Genomic DNA, 22,355 nt, shown 5'->3' on the forward strand with positions numbered 1-22,355 from the left:
GTTTAGAATTTCAAAGGATACATTTAACTATTTCTTCTGTTTTAGTTCAAGATGAAGAAGTTATTTAAGGGATTAAAAGTGACCAAATGTTAGGTAAAACTAATAACCATCTTATTTATATATAATGTTCTGCTCAAGGAACATACAACAGTTTAGAAACACTATTTAGTTGTTTTCACACTTTTGAGGTAGAAGCCATGAAACATTATTTCCAGCTAATACATAAGGAACTAAGGCACAAATCAACTATGTGACTTATTCACAATCACAATATGAATCAGATCTATAGCTGTGAATGAATGCTATAAAATACCAGAAATATTCTCTTAAAACAGCACTAAATATAAGAACACTAATTCCTAAAAAATGTTGCTATATTTGTTGATGCTTAAAATTTTGCTAATGACTAAGATGTATCTACAGAATAAAGTTAAAGCAGAATTGCTCGGTATTTGCAATTCCAGCGCGCTGAGCAGCTCTCGGCAAACTTTTGCGAATATTCACTCTCCTGGCTTCAAGGAAGTTTGTGGTGGGAGAAAACCAGCAATGAGTGAAAAGCAGTCTTCTCGGTTGGAACTTTCCTAGCTGGATCAAGGTCACTCTAGAAGGCTCAGTTTCCACTGGATGCTTTTGTTGATCTTTGGTGATACAAACAGCTCGGAATCAAGAATGGGAGCTGAAGTTTTTTCTCATTAATAAGAAGCCACAATACTGTTCACGGTTGAATTGGGACCTAGAAGAGGTGTGGCTGAATTCTGTTGGAGAGTTGAGAGTCCAAATTTCTGGAAGTGACCTTTGCATCAGTGGCAGAGCATCTTCAAAGGCCTTCTGTAATTCTCCTGCTAGTTCATCGAACTCAAAGAGAAACAGTCCCTTTAAATTCTGGTGTATCTCATCTTTCAATTTTTCAGTGCTCTGTACCACTTCTTTCAAAGCCTCCCAAAGTGACAGCTCATCCAGTGGACTCCCTTCTTTGAGGCTGTGCTTCTTTTTCTAGGCTTTGCAATGCTTCTTCAATGATCATGCCGATAACCTGGAATTACTGTGGGAATATTTACCACTCCAGTCACTGCCACTCATGACACTGCTAGAGTCAGAGAAGAGGTCCTAGTCTGGACAAAGAGGTCCATCATTGTCTGCATTCACCTGCTGATCTTGCTCCTTGAGCTCTCGAAACACCAGTAAACATTTCTTATGATGGCTGAATGTGGCTGTCTGGGAGTACAGAAATGCCATATAACTTTTCTGAGCCTCTAGAATGGTCGGCTTTATATTGGTTTCTATGATATCCAGTCTGTTATATGTGTATACCATTCTCAGAGCTTCTTCCCAGGCAGCTCCTTCTAAGAGCAAGAGCACAGCTTCTTCATAATCCTGGGCTTATTGTTTCTAAACTGTGGCAGCATCGCCGTGCTTCCTCTGCATCACTAGCTTTCCTATCAGAGTTCTGCCAAGGCTGACCAGCTGGTTTTGGGTAAAGCTAAGCTGGGCTTCCATGCAGAGGGCTTGCTGCCACCCACCACACATCAGAAAGGCCTCCTTGGCTTTCTCCTGAGTTCCGCAGGGGGCAAACACAAGCCGTACTATAGCGCATCAAAGTACTCCTGCAGCAGGTGTTCCCCATAAGCAATATTGATGTCCTTGTACTGCTGCGAGTTGGATGGGTATAACTTCAGAGCTTCATTATACACACCTGTATCTTTTATTAAGTTTAAACAGTCTGGGAATTATTTGGTTCCACATTTACTGAGCTGGCCAATAGCTTTCTCAGACCCTTTCAAGTATTTGTCCATAGTGAACTGCTGGTAATTAAGTTCCATCTTCTTAAGCATGTTAAGAAATGGAAGATACTCTTTAAGATCTCTCCATGACATCTCTGCTACCATGAGGACCAAATCAAAGTCATAGCTACCAAGACAATGATCAAACAATTTATTAATATCTACCAGAAGCAGCAAATATTTTAGGGTCTCTTCACCACTCACAGCATAAGGAACAGAGGGAGTATTTCCTTGAAGGTCATGTACCTTCTGAAGTACAATTTCCAGTTGTTTTCTTCACATGAGACCTGAGTATTTATTGGCAGTACTTGTGAGGATTCATGCCTTCCATGAGGTCCACATTAGTCCCATCAAGATCCTGGGATGACTGGACATTGCTGGTGACTGGCGGCAGGCATGAGGTCTTCATGACATCTTCTTTCTTTAATTCTGTGAAAGACAAATTAATGTGATTTGCAGAATTCATCTGTTTTATGAAAGTTTCCATGTTTTCAAAAAATGCCTTAGGGTTATAGTCGTGAATCAGATTGAGATTAATTCTCAGTTTTCTCATAAATTCAAATGCTTCTTTAAACATACGCCTAACCACTTCCAAATCTGAGCTAAAACCAGAGTTCAATGATGGACAACCTCTAAGTTTCCCCTTGGCATCTGTAATATGAGCTTTGTATCCTGGGACACAATGGTGACAATACATGAAACCCTCTCCACCTTCCCAAACACTTCCTCCTTACATGTATTACTACTGCTCAGACCTATCTACAATGCTTTAACTGATACATCTGTCAGGTACAAATACTGACAGGTGTGGGAATGGGTCTCAACAATAAAAATTCATCATGTACTGCAAATGTTATGATATTTGATGCAACATCAGTGTCATTGATGTAAAGCAACACTTGTCAGTCAAACCAAGGACACATTCCTCTCCTCCAGTCATGGCCAATTCAGCCTCATGCATGGGTTAGGAAACTGGACCAGCAAGCCACCAGTGTTCTTTCATGGTTCAATAGCCATAGAGAGTGATGCCCAAAGGTACCTAAAAATCTGGCCATCAGCTAGCTGCAATGCTGCTGACTTGGTCTTGAAATTGTTACAGAGACTGATTATGAACCCATCCTACTGTCACAGATGAGCTAATATGGAGCTGTCCTTGATCATTCCCTTTCTCAGAGGAAGCCACAGGCAGCTCACCTTACTTATCCTCTTAAAATTTTGTTGAAAAATGTTCAATCAATACTTGAATTACTGTATGGCCCCACCAAAATGTAAGTCAAATCCTGTAGATGAGATTATGATATATACTGCATCATACTACACAAAAAGCATTGATTATTACACAGAACACAGATTTGATGAAAATAATTCTATTTCTGAAAAATCAAAAGTCCAAGCAAATAATCTTTAGCATTTGAGTAGTACCTAGCCTTGTGCTTTCTGCAAATATAATTCTTTCTTGTAACTACCTAAAGTTATGCAAGATTGGACAGCTGTGGAAAAATATATATTGTAATGCTATCTTTAGTAAAGTTTTAAAGAAATTGCATAGTTTTGATTTTAAATATTTCATATGGTTAAATAAAAGGGCTTTGAAATATTTCTTCCTTTTTTTTCCCTCTTGATATCAGGCAAGGATAATTAAGGGCCCAACTTCTCAATTTATGTATGGACTTCTGTCTATGACAAGGTTTCCAATCCCAGATTTCAATCTGCTCATTGCAGGGAGACAGATTCAGCAGGTCTGTGAGTTACTCCAAGCATCTGATAAGTTGGATGATTATCTTTAAAACAGATGGTGGGCAGGCCACGGTGGCTCAACAGACAAGCACGCTTGCCTGCCATGCCAGAGGACCCGGGTTCGATTCCTGGTGCCTGCCCATGTTAAAAAAGAAAAACAGATGGTCTGGATTTACATTACAGTAGTTACCAAAAACTCTGACTTGCAAGCTGAAAAATGAATAAATATTTCTACAAAGACACTGTTGGGCTGCTGTTAACAACATCTAAATATCTGAAATGGCTTCAATCCTTCCCAAACAAGACCTTACATTGATTCTTTTTAATTAGTTTGCAAAGTTGAACATACCTAAATCAATCTCTAAATAGTTTATTTAGAAATTAATCATTGAACTAAATAATTCTAGGTATTGTGGTGAATTGAGTTATGTACTCTGATTTAGACATATTCCTGATCTTCATCCGCATTCCTGTGGGTATGTACCCATTGTAAATGGGATCTGTTGAGTGTTTTTTAAGTTAAGACATGGCTCAACTAAATGAGTTTGGGCCTTAATCGGATTATTAGAGTCCTTTCTAGGCAGAAAGAAATTCAGATAGAGAGACAGAAAGCTACAGGGTGGTATCAGATGTCAGAAGTCAACAGAGCTGGAGGGAAAGGAGGAGACATTGGCAAGTACTGAGAAAGCCCAAGAACACAGGACTGCCTGCTGCCAGTCAAAGCACTACTGACCCCTCATGAGCCGATAAAATAGCATTGTTTAAGCCACCCCATCATGTGGCATTTGTCATAACACCCAGGAAACTAAGATAGTTGTTATTCCTACTTTTTGTTTTAGAAGATATTTGCCAGTGGTCCTTACAAACTACATGAGAAAGACACGCCCATGAGTGATTAGTCCCTTTATCAAAGTCTATATATAAGAATAATTTGGAATGAATTCTGCTTCTTGCAAAAATCTGCTGCTGTTATCTATTGGCTATGATAATTATAGAGGATAGCATTGGTGACCAGATGCATGTAGCTGCCAGAATCCATAATTTTTACCACTTGCACTATGTAACTTTTCCCCTTCTAGTATATCAGTGTAGTAACTAGGTTCTCTAGAGAAACAGAATCAACAGGAGATGTCTGCAGATATAAAATTTATAAAAGTGTCTCAAATAAGTGTGGAAATGTAGAGTTCAGTGTTTATAGGGCAGGCCACAAGCTGGTGACTCTGATGAAGGCTCTCAACAAACTTTCAGGAAATGCTATTGGCAACTGTGGGAATGTGAGGGTCCAAGGTCTGTAGAGCAGGCTGCAAGCTCATAACTCCAAAGAAGTTCCTCAACGAACTCTCAGGAGAAACTGGCAGGACAACCGTGGGAATGGAAGAGTTCAAAATCCATAGGGTAGGTTGCGAAACTGGACAAACTCCACAGGAGAGGCTTGCTGGCTGAAGCAGGAAAAGTAACCATCTCTTCTGAACCATTCTTAAAAGTCTTCTTTGATTAGATTAAGCATGACTCATTGCAGAAGACACCCCCCCTTAGCTAATTACAAGCACAATTAAACAATGTAAGCATGATTTAAGTCCATGAAATGTCCTCATAGCAATAGACAGGCCAACACTTGCCCAACCAGATGACCAGGCACCACCACATGACCAAGTTGACACATGAACTTGACCATGACAATCAGTAAGATATATCTTTGGATTAAAAATTGATATAAAAATATTAAAAGTACTTAAAATATTTCAGCAATATTATTTTAAATACTTTTTAAATTGAATACTTAATTTGAACCAAGTATCATATTCTTCCCTATTATCACATTAAAGAAAGAAAAGGTTTATACTTCAAAAAATAAGATTCTATAGTGACATTGGGTTTCTCTGTTTTCTACATTCACCTGTGTTAAACAAAGTTGGCTATTAAAGAATAATTCTACATTAGAATTTTGTTGTGAACATTTCCTCTATGGGTATATTTTGAGGATGGTCATATTACCTACAAGTGGGATAGTCTACACAAGATGAATATATTTCAGACATTGAATATTCCTGCTGTGATCAATTGTAAACTAGGGTCCATTCAAGATTCCACTCAACACAAGTCAATAATATTTTGAATATTTATTCAGAGGTGTATGGGGGGGGGTGCAAGGGTAGTTTAGTGGTAGTATTCTTGCTTGCCATGCAGGAGACCCAGGTTCAATTCCTGATCCATGCACTTTCCAAAAAACAAACAAGCAAAACAAACAAACACACAAACAAATAAAAAATCAACAAATAGTGCTGCAATAATAGGATACTCACATGGAAAAATAATGAAATGTGACCCTACCATATAGCATACAAAAAAAAAAAAATGGATGGAATCAAAAAAGTTCAATTCCCTTTTCATATAGGTTTAGAAATAAATGAATTAGACAAAAGCCAGAAATTTCACAAGTAAATAAAATTCTAAACTCTGAACTAAATAAGCTAAATTACAAGAAGGATTTATAGTAATAGAGACACATCTGCATGGTACTTGTGTGATAGGCATTTTTAAAACATTACTATATAATTTAAAATAATGATACTGTTATTTTGAAGGTCAATGAGCCAGGGAATTTTTTTCTTGCTGGTGTGTCCCAAGAACCTACAACAGTGCCTGGCAGATAATAATAATGAATAAATAATTTATATAATATGTTAGAGGATGTTAAATTCTTTGGAGGAAAAATGAGAGCAAGTTAAAAGATATCAAGAATACTGAACTGAGCAGTGCAGTTGATAGAATTGACAAGGAAGGCCTTATTGAGAAGATTACATTTGAACAAAGAGATTGAAAAAAGAAGACACAAGCCAATCAGAAATGTGGAGAAATGCATCCTAGAACAAAAGCCAAAAGAGAAGAGTATACCTGGTATGTCTAAAAATCAGAAAGAAATTAGGTTGGTTGTGGTGGAGTAACTAAGGAAGAGAATAGGAAAAGATGAGTTCAGACAGGTAATGTATAACTGGGACACTTGGGTATTTATAGACCATTATAACAACTTTTATATTTTACTCTAAAATGGGGATCCAATGCATCTTTCTAAGCAGAGAAGCAGCACACTGGTCTTTTTACTATGTTAAAAATAAATTATATAATGTCAAGGATAGAAACAGGAAACCTCTAAGTAATGCATATCAGCAATTCAGGCAAGCTGTGTTAGTAGCTCAGATTAGGGTGACAACAAAGGAAGTAGTGAGGATTGCTCAGATTCTGGATATATTGAAGATTGATACAACCACTCTTTACTGATGGATTGAATTTTGTAGCAATCAGGGGTACTTTCACATCTTTTTGGCCTGAGCAACTGAACAAATAATGGAGTCACCTCTAAGTGAATACAAGAATACTGTCATAATAGTAGATGGGAGAGGGGGTTATGGATAGTTCAGTGGTAGAATGATCACCTTCCATGTGGGAGACAAGGGTTTGAGTCCAAGACCATGCACTGCCCTCAAAATATTAGACAAGGGGGGCATGACAGGAACTCGTTTTCAGACATAATGATTTTGCAATGACAATTAGACAATGTAGTAGAGATGCAGAGTCGGCAGTTGTTAAAACAAGTCTTGAGTATAGGAGAAAGAGAGTGGCCTGGAGATATAAACTTGGTAGATAGGTAATCATTAAAGCCATGAAACTCTATGAGATCACCAAGGGACTGGATCTAACACTATAAGAGGACCCAAGAAGGAGTCCTGAGATTCTCTATCCTTAAGAGAAGAGAGAGAAGAGGAGAAAGATGCTGAAAAAGAACAAGTGGGGCAGGAAGAAAATCAAGCACTTTTAGTGTTCTGGGATCCAAGTGAAGAAATGTATCAAGCAGAAAAGAGTAGTAAGATAAGGACTAAGAATCGACCACTGAAAGTTAGCCATGTGGAGATGATCTGAAACCTCAACAATTGCAGCTTTGTGATTTGGTGAGAGGTAAAGCCTAAGTGGTGTAATTTAAGAGAGAACAGAAGGAAAGAAATTGTAGAAAACCAGTATAGAAAACTTTCCATGGAGTTTTGCTGCACGAATAGCCAAGAAATGGAACAGGAACTAGTAAAGAAAGTGGGTCAGTAAAGGTTTTATTTATTTCTTTTTAGATAGGAGAAATGAATGCTAATGGGAATAGGCAGAACTCCTTAAATCATTTTAAGATATAATTACCACATCCTAGGATGTGTTTCAGTTTGCTAAATCTGCTGGACTGTAGTATGCCAGAAATGGGTCAGCTTTTACAAAGGGGATTTATTAACAAAATTTACACTTGTTAGGCCATGAAAATGTACAAATTTAAGACTTCAACAGGACACTACATGGATTCTAAAGAACGGCTGCTGCCATCCAAGACACCTCTGTCAAATGGGCTGGCAAGTGGCCAGAATCTGCTGGTTCTTTGCCCCAGGTTTCATTGCCTTCAGCTCTGGTTCTAGTGCATTATTGTCTGGATCATCTCTTAGTGCCTCTGAGGCTTCTCTCTCTGAGCTCTCTTGGCTCTTTCTTTCATCCTCTCATAAAGGAGTCTGGTAAAGGATTAAGAGTCACCTTAAATTGGTTGGGTCACATCTCAATTAAAACAACCAAATCAAAAGGTCCCACCCACAATAGTTCTGCACCCACAGGAATGGATTAAAAGAACGTAACATTTTCTGGGGTATATAACACCTTTAAATCAGCACAGGATGATAGTGAATTTTCTTTTTTAGTTTGACAACATAAGCTTTTAAAGGAGAACTGAATGAGAGTGGTGTGAAATCTGCTTTGAGTTTCAGTAAATAAGAAAGAGAAACTTTAGAAGAGTTAGTGAATTATTATAAATGCTCATGAATTACTATAAAATCTAAGAATGGACAATTCTGTAAAAAAGCAAAAAGCTAGGAGTCATACAAACATCCTAAACCTGTGCAAGAGATCAAGGAAAACAAAAGCAGAGAAAGTCATTGGATTTGACACGATGCTTTTTAGTTGGTTTATAGCAGGTGTAAACATATGAGGAGGGAAATTCTGTTTGAGTAGTTGAAAAAAGAGTATTTCCTGAATCTTCATTCTAGTGAGTGATTATCACTCTCTTAAGGTCTTTGTAATGCCTCTATTATTATATCTGTAATATATAATATTTAAACTTATGCTATATTATAGCATAAACTATCTTGTTCTGTTGCAAGTATTATGTCTCTTTCCCCTTTATTCTATCCCAGGAGACTGTAATCACCAATGGAAGGGGCTACATTTTAAATAGCCAAAATATTTAAATAATTCCCATTTAACACCAAATCTTACAGCATTCAATGCAGACTTGTTAAATTAATAATTAAATGAATGATAGAAGATAAAGGTTTCATGAAGCATCAGTACAACAAACTGAAATTTCCTGTTATCTTTTATAACTGTATGTATCTTTATTTTCTTAGTATAATATTAACATTTTTTAATGTGTATTTATTTATTCATTTTATACTATGCATCTATTTGCCATGACCAGCCCTGTTCAGTGTCAGGACTGAAGAGAGGCAACAGGGAATTGAGAAAGAAACACAATAGACAAAGATAAAGTTATAGCTGGGACCAGGTGGGACTCTGAGTTCGGATGAAGACTCAAAGACCCTGAGAGGTTCAGCACTGTTCATTTTATAGGGCTCCAAGTTAAAGAAAGTCAAAAATGAAGCTAAAGAACAGGGAAGGAGGAAACACGAGCTGAACCATCTGCTTCCCCATGACCAGATGAGTCAAAAAGTTACACATACGCATTTCCCAAGGCCTCCTTTGGCCCCAAAACTCAAGCAGCTTTGCAACACTCTAGTCTTTTCAGGACATCAGGTGCCTATTCCCACAGAGACAACTTTGCTATATCTCTGCAGCGAGCATGTGACCTCTGTCTCATCCACACCCGACATCTCCCCCCCTTTTCTTTTTATTTTTTAAAGGCAGCTCAAAGGTATTTAATTGAAGGGTGAAGATTTTGTTTTGGAGCATCCAGATTCCAACTGAAATGATAAGAAACAAGATTAGTAGCAAAAGGATTATAGCCATCAAATACCAAGCTGAGTATTTCAAACTATTTAGAGGATTAAAGCCCTGTAATTCATTCAAGAGGCCCCATGCCACCGTAGTGGGATCCACAACTTCATCGTGACTTCTTCACATGCTTAGAATTTCTTCATGTAATTGTTTTAAATTTAAACTAATATTATGGTGGCTCCAAACTCTCTGCAAATGCTTTTGAATTTTAGGCCAGTTCCATAATGACTGATTATACAGAACTGATGTCATGCATATGTACTGATAATTAGCATGGCATAGCAATTTATATCTGAATTTTAAACTTTCTACCTCATTGCCAATGCCTATGACTGCAGCATCTAAGCATTAAGCTTGACTTCTAATTTAAGATCTATTTTTTCTTGCTTTTGCAAGGCAACAGAGGAGTTTTGAGCAAGGTTATTAACAAAATTGGCATTTTGTATACTTTGAGAAAGAGCAACTGCAGAAGTAGTTAAGGTGACTAATAATGTGACAAGAGTAACTCTTCCAAAAATAATTAATCCCAGTGCTCAACGAGGGCAAACAAGCTGGTTATGTGTTTTCTTTAATACCTAAAGACCTCTGTCACTAAACCAAGGTCCAGAGATTTGGTGGGGGTCATAACAAAGAAGGGCTGGTAAAGTGCAACAATTTGGAACCCAGATGCTTGAATTGTTTGACTTATACAATTGGTAAGACTGCAATTGGTACACTCAATAGAATAACGATTTTCAGTTTTGTTGATGTTAATATTCCCAATGAGTAGCACATAAGGGTGTTGAACACATGCTTAGAGTCCAGTACTTTCAGCCCTCACATCTCGTAAGTGTGCAAGACTATGGCTAGTTCAGTTAGTGAAAGATGCAGCCATAGTAACCTTACAAATTTCCTTTTTGATAATGTCCTTCACTAGTTGTGAGGATGGTTGTAATAAATCATCTGGTGGTATTTTCCTCTTTGTTACTGATGTCACTGATATTATGGGACCAATGAAAACTACTTTTGTTACTTGTTATCTCATATCACATAGGTCATGGATATATACATTGTCTCCAAGGGGGATACATCCCTTGGACCCACCTGAGCTTATGAGGATGGCATACCAGAAAAGGTGGCCTAGGTTGAACTGAAATCAAGGGGTTCAAGGCTGGTGTCATTAAATCCTTGAAATTTTAACATTTCATCTATCCAAGAAGACCCATTGGAAAAATTGTAGTTTTAAACTGAGGTTGTGATTCCAGACAATAAGCTTTATTTGTATTTATGGAAATACAGATAGGTTTTTGGAGACTAAAACCTGAGTAATTAAATAGCTTATACCCAAGAGTAATATGATCATTAGTACATCCCCCAACAAGGCGGATATCATTAGTAAATATGGTACTGATTTTCCTTCCCAAGTAAACATGTGCTACGGGAGGGTTAGGAAAATAAGTCCATGAAGTTTGGTTTTATTCTAGGTGGTCACTTACCATACTTACCTGAGTAGTTACCAGGGCCATCATGGCGAGAAGGAGACATCCCAGTATTTTTTTTTTCCATGCCTTGTCTGAGTGACTTCCTGAGCGTCAGATGTTAATTTCTTCAACTGACCCAAATAGGGTACGCTGTACCCCTTGTGGCTTTAGTCATCAGGCACCTAGTCTTGGCAAAGCTCTGTTCTGCTGGAATGGAGATGGTTGGTTTCAAGGGTCCTGTCTTGGCAGTCACAGTTATTTCAGGGACGAACCTCAATTTTTTGAATGACGGGATGAGACGCTCCTCTGGGTTCATGTTGCCTCACAAACCTTTTGGGGACCCACACCAGCTTAGATGGATTCTCTGGAAAAACACAAGCATGACCTCAACCCCAAATTAGAATGGGATCAGGGCCCTTCCATTGTCAGGTAGCTAAATCCTTCCACAAGGCACGTCCTTCAGGACTAGAAGATGAGTTCTAAAACTGCCTTTCTATGGCAGTAGTACCCACCTCATCACAGTTCAAAAACTTTAAAGTAAATAAGGAATGATTGAGTAGATTATATGGTGTAGGAGCATAGTCCATATTCCCCCTTTTAAGTTTTAAAATTTGTGTTTTGGTTGTTGACCGTGCTCATTCATCGACTGAATGACCTTGGGGGTTATAGGGAATATCTGCTTTAAGTTCAATGTGTAATTGATGAGCAAATGCTCAAAATTTTTCTGATACATAACCAGGCCCATTATCAGTTTTGATTTCTTTAGGTTTTCCCATGACAGTGAAAGCAAGCGAGGTAATGGTTGATTATGTACTTGGCACTTTCTCCAGTTTGTGCTGAGGCAAAAATGAAATCCGAGAAAATATCAATAGAAACATGGACCCAATACAGACATCCAAAAGCTGGGATGTAATATCCATCTGCCACAGGTGATTAGCAGTTAAGCCTCTTGGATTGATACCTGTATTAAGAACTGGGTGATGAATGCTGCACTGACCACATTGCTTAACAATTTGTCTGGCTTGTTCTCTAGTAAGTTAAAATTGTTTTCTTAGTGCCTTGGCATTTTGATGATGGAGGCTGTGATCTACAACAGCCTCTTCATAGGGAGTAGAAAATGTGGCAACTGCTACCAATTGATCAGTCATTGCACTGTCAAAAGCTAAAAGACTGGGTAAGTCAGAATGGACAAGTATGTGACCAATAAAGCAATGATGTTTATGGACCCTAATTAGTGACTGAAGTTTAAAGAATAGGTGAAATAATTCTTCATTAGTAGTGTGTTCAGTGATAGCAGTTTCTCTAATTTTCATCATACCGGCAACATAATTGCTGTCACTGTAGATATTTAGGTTTTCATTGGCAAAGTCAATAAGAGCTAAAATAATGGCTTGGATTTGTGCTCATTGTGCTGACTGAAATGATGTTTGATGTGGTGGAGGGGTAATATCTTGCCCTTCCTGCACCTGAAACATCAGTAAACAAGGTATGGGCCTTGGGCAAAGGAGTTTGAACTATGACTCAAGGGAAAATAAATGCTGTTTGCATGGCAATTTTCAAAATGTTGTTAGTTGGGTAATGGATATTGAGTTGACTAGTAAAGTTGGCTAATGCTAACTGCCAAGAACTAGAAAATTGCCATAACCAATTTTGTTGTTGAACGGTAAAATGAACTGTGATATACTGAGGTTCAAGGCCCGCAAATTATAATAACCATGTCCTACTCTTGCTAATTATCTGAGCCACTAGATCATGATAAGCAGTAAAGCATCTTGGAGGGAGAATGTGGCAAGTGTATACATTCTAAGACTCCATTTTCCTGCCACAGTGCACCAGTAGGCATATAGGCTGTGGCTTGTATGATAAGATGGAGGTTTTGGTCAGGTTTAAAATAAGTAAGTTGTGCTTCCTGCATGGTAGTTTCAACCTTGTGAAGGGCTAGGCATCCTTCCTCCAACAGCTGTCGAATAGAAGTAGGTGAAGGATTGCCTTGTAGGGTTTTAAACAAAGGGGCAAGGTCTCCTGTGGTTAATTGTAGGCTTGTTCTGAGCCAATTAATGTCACCTGATAATTTTTGGAAATCATTTAAGGTTGTTAAACAGTCTGTTCTAATTTCCAATTTTGGGGGATGGATTTTTCTGTTTTCTATAATTTGTCCTAGATATGAAAAAGGAGCAACTTTCTGGATTTTCTCTGGGGCTATTTGAAATCCGTGAGTGGTGAAAGAAATTTCTAGCTCACTGAAAATGTGAATTAATTTGCATTTATCAGCATGGTTGATTAAGATGTCATTCATATAATGAATGATAAATGCATCAGGAAAATGTTGCTGGACAGGTTGTACAGCTTTGGCCATGAACTCTTGACAGAGTGTCGGGCTATTTGCCATGCCTCTAGGTAAAAGTTTCCAGCAATACTTTTTTACAGGAGCCTTATGATTTAGGAAGGGCACACTAAATGCAAATCCTTTACCATCACTAGGATGTAAAGGAATAGTGAAAAACAATCTTTCAAATCTATGAGAAATAAATGATTAGTTAACAGGATAGCTGCTGGAGATGGCAAACCTGGTTGCAAAGGCCCCATAATTTTCACAGTTTTGTTAATGGCTCTAAGGTCTTGTAACAGATACCATTTTCTTGATTTCTTTTTTATAACAAACATAAGTGTATTCCACAGACTATTAGTAGGCTCAATATGTCCAGTATTCAGCTGCTGTTTGACTAATTGGCTGTAAACAATTTTTCTCCTGTTAGCAGCCACTGGTCCACCCAGGCAGGGTCATCTGAAAGCCAAGTAATTGGAGATGCACACAACTGGGTGGGAGGTTTGACCAATGCCCCCATTAAAAATCCTGAGACTGCTGACATAGACCATTTCTACCTTGATGCCTGATTGGTTGCATGGGCTCCGTTCACCCTTCTGGTGTTTCCCTAGTCCTTTATTAGGTATAAAATTTTGTTGAAACATTTGATGAGTGACAATACTGCTAGGGCTAACTAAAATTATTCCCATGTGTTCCAGAATATCTCTTCCCCACAAATTAACAAGGAGACTTGAAAGAATATAGAGAGTGAAATAGCCTGTTTCCTTTGTTATCTTCCCACTGGAGGGTTTGAGAACTTTGCAGAGGGCCTGTAGCACCCCCAATAGCCTGAATCTCTGAGCTTGCATTTTGGCAAGACCAGGCATTTAGTCAGTGTGAAGAGGTAATGACAGATACATCAGCCTGGTATCCATAATACCCTTAAGTGATTTTCCATTAATTTGTAAGTCTAACTCTGGTCTACCCTTTTGAACAGCTTGACTCCAGTACACTACATAGGATGATCCAAACCCTTTATTTCCTCAAGGCTCAGATGTTAAGACTTTTCTGGCCTTGATGTTAGGGAAAATAAGAAGTTGTGCTATTTATTTTTTTCTGGTAAAATTTGAACAATAGTATGAGTAGTGAGGGCTGTAGCCTTTTTTCCCCTGTATAATCTTCATCTATAACCCCAGGTAAATTCGGAAACCCTTTAAGAGACATGCTACTTCTCCCCAGTATTAGACCGACTGCCCTCTGGGGAGAGGCCCACATACCCCTGTAGGGATGGCTTGCAGTCCTATTTCTGGAGTTAGTACATATCTTGGAAGTGGGACTAAGGCCAATCCTGCACTCCCTGGGGTTGCTCAGATGAGGTTCTGAATGAATTTCTGGTTTGGGGTGCATCTAGACTGAGAGCAGTAACCACTACTATTTCAGAGGCCAGCCCTGAAGATAGTTTCCCTGACAGTGTCCTAAAGGCTGACCATGGATATTAGTTTGAGACCTTCACTCATTGGCCCAGTGTTTACCACACTGGCATTGGGGACATGTGCCTGGCACTCTACAGTCTTGAGGTTGCTGCGACATTTTTGACAGGTTTTTGCATACAACTTTACAGTGCTTTGCAAAGTTTCCTGCTTTATCACATTTGAAACAGTTTCCATCCTCCTTTTCTTGGCTTTGAAATACCTCTCTGAAGGCAACAACCATGGCTAATACCTGAATATGGGCCGGTCCAATGTCTGCAAAAATGCAAATCATTTCTTGAATATTGACCTTTATTCTTTAAGGTAATAAAGCTTCCTTACAGGCTTTATTAGCATTTTCAAAGGTCAATTGCTTTACCATTAATTTTCCTGCTTCAACATCTCCCACTATGAGCCCAACCATGGTAAACAATCGAGCTACAAAGTTCTGGAAAGGCTCGTCAAGACCCTGCCTGACTGCAGTGATGTCTAAAATCTTTTCTCCCTTATTGGGTTATTCATGCCAAGCCCACAGGGCAGCTGCAGCAATCTGTTGATAAGCATGCAAGGTGAAACAAAGCTGTTGTACATGTTGAAACAGACCTGTTCCCAGAAGCATTTCTATCATTATGAGAACTTGATGCTGTGGATTACACCGGGCTCGCTCCACACAAAATTCATGAAAACTAGTTTTCCATAGCAAATAATCCCCAGAATTAAGACAGGCTTTAGCTATGGTCAACCAGTCATGTGGAGCCATGGGAGAAGTTCCAAGGGTCTCCAACAGGCCAAGCACAAAAGGGGAAGTGGCACGGTACCTGGAGGTAGCTGATTTCAATTCTTTCAAAGTTTTAAAAGGGATTGGCTCCTGGTAACACAAAGAATTAGTGGGATTATTAGAGTCTAGTCTCTCCAGGACAGAAAAAACCCAAAACCCAGTGGTATCTTCACCCATAGCTTGGGGCCCAAGAATGTTTTTTTTTTTTTTTTTTTTTTTTGTAAGGGAAAAAATGATACAGAGGAAGGGGTTTTAGACTCAGAGGTCACTTTCCTACTACTAGGAGCCTCCACTAGCATCAGTGCTCAAATGAATTGTCTTGCAAAACTGAATTTAGAAAGTTCTCCTCCTCCTCCTCAGGGTCAGAATTATACATTTCAAGTCTTGCTCCCTCCTGTAATTTTATTTCATTACCCCCATCTGATGGCTTATGCAGGGTCAGTATCTCAGAACTAGGGGGGCAGTAGGTTCTATGGAAGCAGAGCTCTTTGAGGATAATTTAAGACTGTCATATCCCCATACAGTTTCATTTAAATTTTTCTCACAACTTGTCTCTGCTATCTCAGTTCTCGGGAGCCGGCTAGTGTGGGGGTCAAGATCAATACATTCCTGAATTAAGGACCACATAGAAAAGGTATAAATGGGTATTTTATCTAGACCTTCTGCTATGTAACAGTCTCTTAGCCATTTTTCCACCTTGACCCAGGTCTTTGGATTGACTCTTCCTTCCTCAGGAAACCAAGGACAAGTTTCTTGAACAAAATCTAAAAAGGTATTAAGCTGGCTTCTAACATCTCCTCCTTAGTATTTAAAATAGTCTTTAACATACTCATATATAATTCCTGTTCCTTTGAACCAAAATGTCCCATGATATTACACCTGGCTATACTTTTATGCGCTCCCCTTACCTTATTTCCAAATTGTGTGCACATCATGGGAGAATTCCCTTGTCTGGGCGTAGAGTTCCTCTGTATTCAAGTCCCTGTTCGGGCACCACTCGCTACAACTAGCACAGCTGGGTGTCAGGACTGAAAGGAACTGACCGGGAGTTAAGAAAGAAATGCAAGAGACAAATATATAGTTAAAGCTGGGACCAGGTGGGACTCTGCTCTGATGGAGACTCAAAGACCCCAAGAAGTTCAGCACTGTTTATTTTATACGGCTGCAAGGTAAAGAACATAACAAAAGTGTAACTTAAGAAGGGGAAGGAGGAAGTAAGGGCTGAACCATCTGCTTCCTCCTGACCAGATGAGTCAAACAATTCCAAGTTTCCCAAGGTCTTCTTCAGCCCCAGACTCCAGCAGCTTTGCAACACTTAAGTCTTTTCAGGACATCAGGTGCCTATTCCCACAGAGACAGCTTTGTTGTATCTCTGCAGTGAGTACGTGACCTCTATCTCATCCATGCCTGACATTTATGTATTCATTTAATATGTTTTAATCATCAAAATATATACTAAGCACCTTATTATACACTGGAGATGCAAAGGTCAAAGAAATTTTCCCCGCCTTCAAAGAATTTTTAGTCTAGTGGGAGGGTCATTAAATGCCAATTACAGAACCATAGATTATTATGTGATGTAGTATAATATGGACTTAGAGACTGATAAGCCACACTAAAGTACTCTAAGACACAGTGAAATAACATTTGGGCATAACTTTCAACATGTTTTCCTCAATGAGCAGAATAAGGCAAGTGCACAAAATCATAGAATATCGGTGTCCTTTTTCAAACCACCTATGTAATAATTAAACATGGAGCCAGCCAATGCTTGAAGATTTCCAGAAAAAGAATTAAAAATAACCTGGCATTCTTAGAACTTTTGATTCCCTAGATGTTCTTTATGATCAAAAGCCATCTGATCTCTGACTTAGTCCTTCTATTAAAAAGATGTTCAATCCTTGTTTTTCAGTGTGTTTTCCTTGTCCATATTTCTGGGCTTGTGGTAATTAACTGAGGTGCCCAGAATTTGACCTCTGGCTTAATGGAGAATTGTATCCACATCTGAGACTAAGTTACTGAAATCCAAATACAGGCAAAAGGTAATGTCAAGCTAAATATGTGAAACAGAACTAATGGTCCAATGAGTGGCTTGACCTCTTCAAAATATGAAGGATGAGATCATAGAAAAGTGTGAAACTCATTTCAGGAAGAAAGCAAGTTTCTATTAAAGGCATAAAGAACAAACTGCTTTGGTATGGTATCATTAAATGTAATACACAAGGAGGCAAAATCATTTACTTCAATTAGTAGCAAACAGATTGATGGCTCTCCTCTCAACCTGTGGTTTCATAATGAGGCTCTTTTCACCTTTAAAATAATCTTGAGCCAATAAGCACATCTGCAGATAATAACATTTGAAAGGTAAGATAAGAACATTTCTGGGATCATCGAAGTTTAATTGAGGTGTTCTGCCATTAAATTCCCATTACTGTGCAATGGAGCTTTACAAAACACCTAGAAGAAAATGAGTCATTTCAGGACAATGAAATTGCACACTTGATAGGTCCTATCAATATTAAATAATGAATGCTGAAGATAAACATTCAATTAGTTAGAGATCTAGAAGAAAAATAAACTATTAACCTAGCACATACTTTAAGATTGCTATTATACAGCAGACTCTGAAAACCTCAGCTCTATATAAGGGTCCTGCTTAAATGACTAATAAATTGATTAGAGAAAAATCACAGGAAAAAAATCACTTTATACCTATCTCTAGTAGTATAAATTTTTTCTGTGTTTTTCCAATTTTTATATTTGTGGCACAGAAAAATACCCCAGTCCCCGAAAATACTGCCTCCCTAATCCCCATATTCTGTGGATATATTACCTTCTATGGCAAAGGACACTATAAAAATGTGATTATCTTAAGGATTTTGAGAAGGGTACGTTATCTAGATTATCTGCGTGGGCCTCATGTAAACCCAATGGTCCTTATAAGAGGGAAGCAGAAATGTCAGAGTCAGAGAGGGTGATGTGATGATGAAAGGCTGGAGTGATGTGTGACCAAAAGCCAAAGAATATTGGAACGAGAAAAGGGAATGAAATGGATTCTCCCCTAAAACCTCTAGAAGAAACACAGCCTTGCTCACCCAGTTTAGACTTCTATTTCCAGAACCAAAATATAATAAATATGTGTTATTTTTTTTTTTTTTTTTTTTTTTTAAAGAAAGACAGAGAAGGAAGGAAGGATAGAAGGAAGGAAAGGAGGAAGAAAGGGAAACATCTTTAAACATTTTCTTATTTTATTATATTTTGTTTGTTTGTTTGTTTTTTACATGGGCTGGGGCCGGGAATCGAACCGGGGTCCTCCGGCATGGCAGGCAAGCACTCTTGCCCGCTGAGCCACTGCGGCCCGCCCAATATGTGTTATTTTAAGCCATCAAATATATGGTAGTTTTTTACAGCAGCAATAGAAAGCTGATAAGCAGAATATATATTTGTACACATACTTTAAAACTTAAGATGCTACTACAGTGAGACTATCTGATACCTTCACACCCGTTAAATGTGTGTGAATGATAAGCTGTACTCTATAATGCATTACTTTTTGTTTGCACATATTAAATGATGTTTTGAGACATTTTTACTATAGAAAGAGAAGTTTATGACTCTAGCATTATTTCTACAGCCATGTACATACAGAATTCCGCATTGAAATGGGAGAAAGTCATGTCCTTCTACCTCTTCTTCTTGACAGAGTAGGAGTTGGCAATTCCCCAGGTCCAAGTCACTATTAGTTTTCTAGTCATGCCTAGTGGATATATCAAGGAGGCAGAATAGGGAAATGAGTTGAGTCAGAAAGGCTGAGTTCACAGAGAGGGACAAGTCAGGGGACCTGATGGATGAGTGAAAAGGTTTGAGGAGGGTGAAGTTAAGAAGTGGTGGTATGTGAGTCATCCTGCACGTTCTCAGTGGTTCTTTTTTTTTTTCTTTTTTTACCTGTTTGTTACTTGTATTTTGATATCATGCCTCTTTTCTCATTGGAACTTCACCTTATCAAGTATATACTCTAATCTCAAGTGTGGTTTTTGCCCTTACTTTGTCAACCTGTCCTACCTCTACAACATTAGTGAATACAGTTCAATTTATTTAACTGTGAGCCCTTCTCCAGCGAGCACAGGATCCTTCTCCCTTTCTCCACTGCCAAGCTTCTTTAAAGACTTGTCTGTGCTCATTAGATCTGATTTTTTAACCTGTTCTTTCCTGCTACCATGAACAAATCCTAGAAAAAAAAACCTAATATTCTAAGAGCCAAGTGCAAAGGGCACTTCTCTTTATTTTTCTTATTTAAGCCTTTCTCTGTATTTCATACTGATAACCATAGATTTCTTCTATAAACTCTATTTGCATCCATCGAAGGCTTCTCTTGTGGTTTTTCTCCTTTAGTTCTGATCATTCTTTCTCAATTTCATTCCTGGACCTCCTTATACCAACATCCAATTCAACACTGGTATTTTTCTCACCATTCATTTGTTGGCCCTTTCCTTTACTTCAAACACCCAAGGTGGGGAATTTGAATCTTTACATGCCCTTATATACCCTAAACTACATCTCCCTACTATAGGCTAGATTTTCCAAATGCCTCCATGACTGTTCCTCAAGACATGAAAAACACATTAAAATAAATGCTATTAAACTCCTAAAAATTATATTATATTTATTATTTTTTTGGCTTTTGCTAATTAGATAATTTCATGGCACAGGAGTATCCTAATATTTTTTCTCACCTGTGGGATCTGAAGTCTTCCTCCATATTCTCAGAGATTCCTTTATATATATGTTTTGATACCACATCTCTTTGCTCATTGAAACCTCATTTTATTACTTTTACCCTTAATCTCAAATGTTTATTTTACCTTTTTTTAACCTGTATTCCTCAATAGCATTAGTTGTTTCTCATACCTCAAAAATCTAGTCAGTCACCAAGTCGGATTGTTTGAGCATCAGTTCCTTCCTTTTAGTTTGTACTTACATTGCCTAAAGTTTGGTAAATCATTCCTTTTATTTCCCTGGACTTCTCTTCCGCACATCTGGCCCATTCCGTAGATACCTAGCATCTTCTTTTTGATAAAAACTTGACTCCTAAGGCAGACCGTTGTTTATCAAACATTAGGTAGGTTCTCCTGAGAAATTGTATATTTCAGTCCCTTGTTTGAAACTGCAATATTTAACAGAACTAGGAATTAGCATTTGGTAGTTGCTATGATTTGAATGTATACTTTGACCAAGTCAATGAATAACAAAACTTAAGAGATAGAGGTAAGATTCAAATTGTGAAGAAGAGTTCAATAATAGAATTAAAAGTTTGAATTTTATTTTGAAGGGTACATTTTGCTGATGAATGTTCATAAACATGAGAAACATGTCTACATTTGCATATTGGAATATTCCTCTTCTTAGAAGGGTTTAGATAAATTGAAATGTATAGAGCACGTATTAAGGGAAACCACTTAGGAGGCAATTCTTGAAATCCATATCAAAATTTTAGCTATGACAGAGTAATGGAATTTGGGTATATTTTAATGTCAGAAACAACTAAAAAGGTAGTTAAAATATATAAATATAGCTAAGGTAGGCATAGCATATAAATATATAAAAATAATAAATATATAGATAAGGAATGTACGTAAAATATATAAATCAACTGTTTTCTCATATCAAATAAAAGACAGTGCAGAGCAGGCTCATGATGGCTCAGCAGGCAGAGTTCTCACCTGCCATGCCTGAGACCAGGGTTCGATTCCCGATGCCTGCCCATGCAAAAAAAAAAAAAAAAAAAGACAGCGCAAAGATGGCATTATTATTATTATTATTATTATTATTATTATTATTATTATTTTAGGTGCATGGTCTGGGAATCGAACACGGGTCTCCCTCATGGAAGGTGAGCATTCTACCACTGAACCACCCGTGAACCATGGGCACTGTTTTTAAAGGTGACTATTTCCGTTTGCCAAAGCTGTCAGAATGCAATATACCATACATGGATTGGCTTTTATAGAGGAGATTTATTAAGTTAAAAATTACAATTCAAAGGTCATAGAAATATCCAAATTAAGGCATAAACAAGATGATACATTCACTAAAGAAAGACCGATTGGGTCCAGGTTCGTCTGTCACATAGGAAGACACATGGTGACATCCTGCTGTCCTTTTCTCCTGGCTTCTGCTTTCAAAATGACTCTTTCAGCTCCTGTGGGTCTTTCTGGCTTCTGCTGGGGCATTTTCTTTCTTAGCTTCTGTAAATTCTCTGGGCTTTCAAAAAGGACTCCAGCAAGTAGATCAAGACCCACCTTGAATGAGTGGGAAAACATCTCCTTGAAAAGGACCTAACCAAAAGGTCCCCACCCAACAATAGTTCTGCCTCCTCAAGATCAGATTAAAACAGCCTGGCTTTTGGGGGGTACATAGCAGTTTCAAAACAGCACAGTGAATTTACTGAGGTTGTTTTTTTTTTTTTTTCTGTAGAAAATAGCAGTTTTTGTGTCCAGTATTATTCCTATATAACTCTCATTTCTGTGATAAACCCACATTGAGATAATACAACCTTGGATCTGTTTTAGAAAGGGGAGTAAAGGAATTTCTTTTCTGATCTTTTACTTTCTGATATCATAACAGTATCCAATTTCCCAGTCCAAGTCCCTTCTTCTTTCTTTCCCTAGTCTTGCATAGGAGATGTGTCAATGAATTAGATCCTGTTTTAAGTCTAAGGCAAATATTTGTTTCAATTGTGTGGTGCCCTGGTTCAATCAGAGATCCACTTTAAATATAAAGACACATAGTTTA

At 38.1% G+C, this 22,355-nt stretch overlaps 1 long non-coding RNA gene and 1 pseudogene across 2 annotated transcripts in view; one reads left to right on the forward strand and one right to left on the reverse strand.

The window, feature by feature from the left end:
* Positions 1-205: 205 nt before the first annotated feature.
* Positions 206-16,802, reverse strand: LOC143663660 (elongator complex protein 1-like; annotated as a pseudogene). The gene is made up of 3 exons (XR_013166101.1): positions 16,472-16,802; positions 11,036-11,375; positions 206-2,210 (listed from the first exon to the last, which is right to left on the reverse strand). The product of XR_013166101.1 is annotated as an elongator complex protein 1-like (transcript).
* Positions 7,492-22,355, forward strand: part of LOC143663661 (uncharacterized) — a 31,949-nt gene continuing 17,085 nt past the window's right edge. The window contains exon 1 of the long non-coding RNA XR_013166102.1: positions 7,492-7,605. This is a non-coding gene — a long non-coding RNA (uncharacterized LOC143663661). The remainder of the gene's footprint in view (positions 7,606-22,355) is intronic.

Source organism: Tamandua tetradactyla, chromosome 19 (genome assembly GCF_023851605.1).
Source record: "Tamandua tetradactyla isolate mTamTet1 chromosome 19, mTamTet1.pri, whole genome shotgun sequence".
NCBI classification, from domain to species: Eukaryota; Metazoa; Chordata; class Mammalia; order Pilosa; family Myrmecophagidae; genus Tamandua; species Tamandua tetradactyla.